This window comes from Balearica regulorum, chromosome 1, assembly GCF_011004875.1.
Source record: "Balearica regulorum gibbericeps isolate bBalReg1 chromosome 1, bBalReg1.pri, whole genome shotgun sequence".
Lineage (NCBI taxonomy): Eukaryota > Metazoa > Chordata > Aves > Gruiformes > Gruidae > Balearica > Balearica regulorum.
In genome coordinates, this window is record NC_046184.1 from 96,991,908 (window position 1) to 96,999,528 (window position 7,621).

The 7,621-nt window shown below is 39.4% G+C and overlaps 1 long non-coding RNA gene across 1 annotated transcript; it reads right to left on the reverse strand.

The window, feature by feature from the left end:
• Positions 1-3,561: 3,561 nt before the first annotated feature.
• On the reverse strand, positions 3,562-6,574 carry LOC142600104 (uncharacterized). The gene is made up of 2 exons (XR_012833559.1): positions 6,395-6,574; positions 3,562-4,519 (listed from the first exon to the last, which is right to left on the reverse strand). It is a non-coding gene; the product is annotated as an uncharacterized LOC142600104 (long non-coding RNA).
• Between the last annotated feature and the right edge of the window lie 1,047 nt (positions 6,575-7,621).

A 7,621-nucleotide genomic window follows, 5' to 3' on the forward strand; every position in this document is an offset into this window, starting at 1 on the left:
TCTCTTTAATTTTCAGAGGCAAATCTGAGTGCTCCCATCCAGCCTATCACCAGCATATGAGAAATGCCAGGAATGAGACAGACGTCTGGCCCACCAGCAGTCTCCACCTCCCGGGTCACTCCCAGAGGGCTGTTAATGCCAGTGAAAATTAACGGAGTTACAGTCACACCCATTTCATCAATCTTGGATATCGCTAAGCTATACCTAGGGATCCTCCATCTGAGGTACAGGAATAAACCAAAACCACATAAATGTACACAGATGCTTTTTAATAGATGGATATATCCATTAAAGGTAGATTATCTCCTCCTAGCAAGTTCCCGGAATAACCCTATCTCTGGATTTGGAAAACATGCCCAGTCCCTAACCTTTTAAGCAGCTTCCTTTGTTACCTGTCAGATATGTAATAAGTCTTATACAACATGGGCACAAGCACCACGTTAATGGTATAGTTACACAAATACTTCTCTGGCAGCAAAGCTAGGTCAAGAAGTTCCCCTGCCACTTGGTCCAGCTCCAGCTTTAGCATTTCGTCACCGTACCAGCCCAACTGTCTGAGGCGCTGCACTCTCAGCGAGACTGCTGAAATTGCCAGGATGAAAAACAAAACAGAAAAACCTCTTCCATTGCTGTCTCTTCCTTTCCAGCAAGGAAAAGGGGGTGGAGAGGGCAGGCAGAATAGAAATAGAAATTTGGAAAAGCTTTTCCAATATTAAAATACAAGAGGGCAAAAAATACTTGAACTGACTTTGCCATCTTTATGAAGAACTCACACTTGTAGCTGTGCATAGAGAAATACGTATCAACAGAAGAAACCATTTGTCCACCTGTATTAAATCAGTCAGAAGCCCTGCTAGAGACAGCCTAGGAGACAGCACGCATTCAAACTGTAACAAAACTACAATTTAACGTTCAGGGCAATTCAATTTGAGATTTGACTTAATGTTTTCTCAACAAAAAAAAGGAAATAATTATACTTATAGGGTGACAGCATGACTGAATTAGTAGGGTATAGCCTGGATGAGAGAAGAGGTCCCAGCCAGTTCCCGCACACACCACCGGCTCTGCTGACACGAGGCAACCAGGAACGACCAACAGCGAAACCATCGAGAGCGATGTGACTTGGCTTCGCTGGACTAAAACTCCCCCTTAGAGAGTCTCTTTCAGAAGTCAAATGGCCTTAACCCAATTTAAAGCAGTGAAAGTGAACTGAATTAAGGATCCTTGAATCCAGAATAAATCCCCAGATGGTTTTCATCCTGTTTACAGGAGGGTAGGAGTAAAGGAGTCCTTGGCTCTTTCCATTTCGTGCAGCCTCATCAAAATTCTCTGCTGCACTGATCAAGTTAAGGTCAAAGATTTGTGACCCCACTGCTCTGCGACTTGCTAGAAATTTGCTTAATTTTCATCCCAAATTTATTCATGGCCAATTTATTCCAATTTATCCTCATAACAACACTGTCCTTTGGGTTAAATGGCTGTTCTCTGCTCTGCTCCATGTACTCCAGGCAATATCTTACCTTTTTGCAGCCATCATTTTGCTAGATGAACGAGCCAACCTTTTTAATTTTTCTTTCAAAAGGAGAATATCTTTCCACTGAAATTTTCCAAAAGTCTCTCCTCCCCTGCTCTAGAGTTCAGCTTCCTTGGGCCTGGATAACCAGCACTGCACACAGTAGTTCAGATATTATTTCACTGTTGCCCTGGATGATGAAATCAATTTTAAAAATTAACTTAGATTTACCCATTTAATTTTTCCTTTTATTATCTACACCAAGAAACTTAAAAAATATCAAGAAATTTTTTTGAGCTCATACCTCACTATTTTGACACAAACCTGTGAAAATTAATACTTGAGAATGTTTTCCCTCATGCTGCATTCTGAGGCAACACAGTCTGAATTGGAGACTAATGAAAATATCTCTATATATTGTTATGTCAGGATCAAATAATTCATACCACATACCTTAAATAATAAAACTGGCAAAGAAATAACATGCTGCTTAGTCTCAATAACCTTTTCTAAACATCCTATTCAAGGTTATGGGTAGGTTATAAAGATTCTGTTTTCCAGAAACTGAAAACCTCTACTAAAAACCATAGCAGTTATAGAATACAAGACACTGTAGCAGTCTGTAAAATGTACTTAATTTTATCTCTGTATTTAATTATTTCTTTTCAAGATTTTTACTAGGGTCTCCAATTGCTGATGCTTCTTCTCATTAAAATGATAAAATGAGCCAACGGTTACTACTTTAAATTTTGTTAAGTAGCCCCAGGTTGGTGCCAACAGTTATGCAAAGCTTACTGGCCAGAATGTATCTATTTATTCGCTTTATTTCTTGGCTGCTATGAATGTAAGCAACAATCTCACAGAGTATTTTCAATGGAACAGGGCTTTATGATTTAGGGGGTGGTGGGTTTGTTTTATGGTTTGGTTTTTGGTTTGTTTGTTTGTTTTTACAGCAAGACCTTTGGCTCCACATGACATGGGGTATATGTGTGCATGTGCTTGTGGGTGTATCACCAGCTCAGATAGCAACTTATGAAAAAGCAGGTCCATCGTAAGAAAGATTGCTATTCTGATTTATACTACTATGAACTTAGAATGACTACTGAAAAAGCCATTAGATGATAGAAAAAACATGTACCAGTTTAGCTGAATATTAATTCCATTCCTATGCAACTGAATGGTCACCTTTTGGAACCTGAGATGCTGAATCCCAGGGCTGCCATTTTAAAATTGGCAGAGCAACTTTTGCCCATGACCTCAATATTTTACAAAATATGTCTGTGTAAAAATTGCTACCCCATCACCACGCAAATATTTTTCTCCCTCAAACAGAGAAAATGCAGGTGGGGTCCACAAAGCAAGCTTTTACAGAGGTAGGACAAGACTCCTGGAGTCTTGTCTACTATGGAACCACCTCCTCAGAATGAGCTCCATTAGGTCGCATATATGCAAACAAAATTAAAGCCTAAACCACTTTGTTAACTTCAAATTCTTAGCAATTCAATTGTCTGTAGGACTGTTGAGGCTCCTGAGTTAGCTGTAGAAATAGATACCTTCAGTGATCTAAGTCAGCGAAGGGGAAAGAAAAATAAAAAGTTATGTTCTTACAAGCTATTCTATGAGGATTTATATTTGCACTCAGTTGACTCATCTACAGCTCTGAGTGCATTCACTTGTACAGTATAGTTGAATAAGACTTGGCAGTTTAAAAAAAATCTTCATAAAAATTAATATCACATCTTCACAAAAATTAATTTTTGGTTGCTTCTCCTGTCGTCTTGAACCAGATTTAGCCTCCTGGAAAGGTAACAAGAATGCTCTTTTATGTTGAGCTATCTGCACAAGGCACTAAAATTCAGCTTTGTGAGCATCCTGAATGAGAAAAATCACATATTTCATTTTATTTTTAAATCACAGCATGTCAAAATGAACCACGCAGAATAGCAGGGACTCATTTCTTTATGCCTAACAATAATCACTAACTTTGTCTCATTTCCATTCGTGCATACCTTGTGTGAAACAGAGAGGCAGATAACAGGAGCTCTATATTCCACAATGGCAAATTTTATTTTCTGTTTCTTAGATGCTGTATAATGCACCATCTGAACTCCAGAAGACAATTTATACCACTGTCTTGATTTACAGCCAGGTTGAAGCTTTAGGGCCCAATTTTGGTGGACCTCCACACATGCAAGTCTCTTACAAGTTAATGCAAGCTTTGATACGAGAATTGAGATAAAATACTGGACTAATGCCTAGCTTAACACACTTCAAAGAGTAGCATTTCGGCTAAGGAGGCACAGAAAATATACTTACTCCAAAGACAGTAGTCATCTTCCATTTAGTAGACCAGAACTTTCGCATCATTACTGAGAAGAAAATTCTAGCTACCCTCAGTAAAAGGAAATAGCACAGTTGCAATGCCAAATATTTGTGGTTTCTAGGATGCTTAGAGAATGTAGCCAGCAGTGGGCAAACACTAATACTATATTTCTTCCAAAAAATAATTGTACTTACCATATATATGTGTGTGTATATCAGAGAGTGTGTGTGCGTGTATGGGTGTATATATATATTTGAAAAAAAGCTAGAAAGCTTTTTAAAAACGTAAAAAGTTTTTTTTCTCCCCCTCTTGTAAGCAGAATAAAGATTGTGTAAACTGCTCCCTGTGCCATCAATAGCGGCTGGAGAACAGGAATGCTGCTGACAGCAGTTGCTATTCTTTTGATACACCAGATACATGCCTCGCATTCCCGCGGCAGCTGTCACCACAATTAGTCCTTGTATGGCCAAAAGGGGGTGGGGAAGGAGGGAGTTCTTCTGGAGAACATTTGGTTTCCATGGATAAGCCTTGTCTCTTCTGCTGCAGTACTGTCAACCGTCCGAACCGTGAAGTCTTTATACTGTAACTCCATTCATACATATCTTTTGCCTTTTAGTGAAGATTTCTGAGAGGAATGCTTAATGAGTTCCAACCTTGGTTTGTGAAGCTTCATGCCAGTGAAACTGGGGGAAAAAACCAAACAAACGTTTTCTCAGAGTCAAGTTATCTAGTACATGAATGAAATGTCTACTGAAATCAGGAAAAGTTTTGCTTAGTAAGTTTTGGCTCTCTTTTTACACATTTTGTATTTGAAAATGATTTCTGACTCAGATAGGATAATATGGAAGATTTGAAGGCTTATTAAATGGTTGATTTTGTATAAAGCCATACATACCAGAGTTTGTGTAAGGAAACAATGGGTGTTGATTACTAATAGAACTTGGCATGTATTTTTCTCTTAACACAAAATAACTCCCGTAATCACAACAATTTCATAATCTCCAATACCGAGAAACAATTAAAGGTTCTGTCTGGTCTCCAGTAACAAGAGTTGAAAATACACCCATAACCAAAATGCTCTATAGACTTTAAGTAGGGAGATATATATTATATATGTATATATATAAAGACAAATCAGAAACTGATTTGAAAGTTCTATGTTAAAAACATAGAAATGCATGATTTTTTTTTTTAAGTAGCTAAAAGTTGTATGTCAGCATATCTTCAGACATTTCTACTGCATCATGATGAACAGACAATTTGTGCCTAGAGATCAACATCATCTCCATTCACCACAACTGGAATAGAAGTTGAGTAGATTGATGCAGAGCTGTCAAGACTGTTGTTTCCCCTGCAGGCTACATAATTTTTGCCCTCTCCAGAAGCCAAAAGGGGAGGTAGTGCAATCCATTGGTTTGCCTCCAGCTCAGAGCTCAAAATGCATTGGGGGTTTATTGATTTGTGTGCATTATGGAACAGCTTCATCACTGATATGTTTTAAATACAAGTTGTGTTCTGCGTCCCTGACTTAATTCATAATTTGATTATCCAAATCCAGATTTCCCAGGGGCTCTCATAAAACATTCCAAACATTTCACTCCTTTTCCTCGTATGCCTGCATTTCTCATGCTATCCTATTCAAGACTGAGATTTGCTATGAGAACAATGAGAAGGTACCTTTCTGTCCAAGAGGAGAGAGGAATAATTTCTGCAGAATCCTTACTGTTCCATTGCAAACCCAGACCCTGTTACTGCTAGCCCTGTGAATAATCACACACAGCTCTTAAATAATTTGATCCTCTGCTTTCGTTTCATGTTTTCAAGGCTGGAGGATAAACTGGGACAAAACTAAAATTTATTTCCCCTTCTTCTCATTTGTACCCTTCCTACTGACCATGATGGAAGAGGGTCGCATCCAAAACATAGCATGCAGGTTTTATTTGAATTCTTACATGGTACATGATATTTATATCCTAGGCTCTCCTTTAGAGGATATACTTATCTCTACATCACTCAAATACAGAAATGCACAGTAAAAACTAGATTTTGCATTCTATTCTCTATTTCCTTCCCCTGCAATATTCACATATTAAGCAACTATTACTATAGAGTTAGCATGATCAAATAGGTAGAGCTGTAGGTTATATGTGAGCGATCTGCCATCAGTTCACAGTTGCACTGGCAGCGCGCTCCACCACTGACTAGTTTTTTCCAGGGGAGCGTTTTCCACCAAGAGTTCATTCTACTTCAGCATCTTGAGGTGCTTCACAGGCACGCAGTCAGTCAGTGCTCTGCTCCTCATTATTTTAAACTTGCTGTTCATTGAAAGAAGGCTGAAAGAGCTGTATAAGTAAACTGAATAGGATTTTCAGAAGCTCTGTATACAAGCGTAGAAAAGTCAGAGCACAACTGACCTGCCCAGTAAACCAGTGGCCGAGCTAGAAGACACCTTTGCAGTCCCCTACTCCAGCAGCGACTCAGCCTATATAACCGCTGCTGAGAGTTCGGCGTGTGGCAGGTTCCCCAGACTGAACAGAAGAGAGTGGTATGAATTCTACCTGTGGAAAGAAAATACTTTGGGTGAAGCACTGGGAGCTCCCCAGAAGGCAGCAGCCAAACTCAGCCCACCTCTCCTCGGAGAGAGCTCACTAGAGGGAGCACACACACCGCCGCCGCCCCTTGCTATCACTGCAATCTGATGGAGGAGACCGCCTCGAATTTTCAAGTCTCCTCAACTGCTGAAAGCGAAATGAAAATAATAAATCCTAATGAATAGACATAAAAATCACCATTGCAATTTTCTGGGGAGGGTTTTCCTTTAAAGAAATTTGGTTTTAGAAGCAAGTCTGATTGTTCTGATGGGAAAAATACAATACTAATAAAAAGATGAACTTGTTAATGAATAAATCCCATCTCCCTTTCTAGAAACATAAAGGCAGTTTTCCCACCCCTTCCCATTTTCAACAGTTGCACTGGGATAATAAAATAATCTCATCACCATACGGTCTGCAAAAAGAAGAGAAACCAGGGAATTTTCACAGTCTGTGAAATGAAGACTCGTTTTTTTCCCCACCTTTCATCAGTTTATTTTCCTAATCCTCTATTGCTGATAGATTCTGATGTAAACAATTGCATAGCCAAATGATTAAATACCATCAGCGGGGTCTGTTGGGCAGCAGCAGCTCTTCTGGAAACAACTGCTGCAAGCTCAAACTGAAGATCTGAAGAGAGGAAGCTGTGCTATGGAAGAACTACTCTCTGCTGTTACTTGTACTCACCTTTCCAAAACAGACCAGTGATATGTCTTCAGGTGATTTTTTCAGAGCTGTATGCCAATGTGTTGTTGATTTGTTTAAAAAACAAATTGCTATGGATTCAACTTACTATTTTTTCAACTAGGAACTTTGCATAATTAGCACATAAATCACCTGAGCCTGATGCTGAGGCAGTTCTCTGTGGTCTAAAATGTCCCTTTGAAGTACAAGATGCACATCAACTCCTTCAGCCTGCATAGTCACAGATCCACCCTCTCCATTTCCTCCACCCAGCTGCAGATGCTCTGGGTAGTGCCTTCCATTTGCCCGCCGATGTCTGCACCTGAAGCAACCATTGCATGTCCCAGATTCTGCTCCTGGCTTCTCTCCTACCTCCTTTTCTTTTGTTTTGTTTTCTTTTTCTTTTTTCTTGCTTTTACTTTTCATATAGTTATGCAACAAGACTGCAAATGTCCCTCTAGACCCATTTACAACCCCCTGGTGAAATTGCCCTTGATCATCCCATTGCTC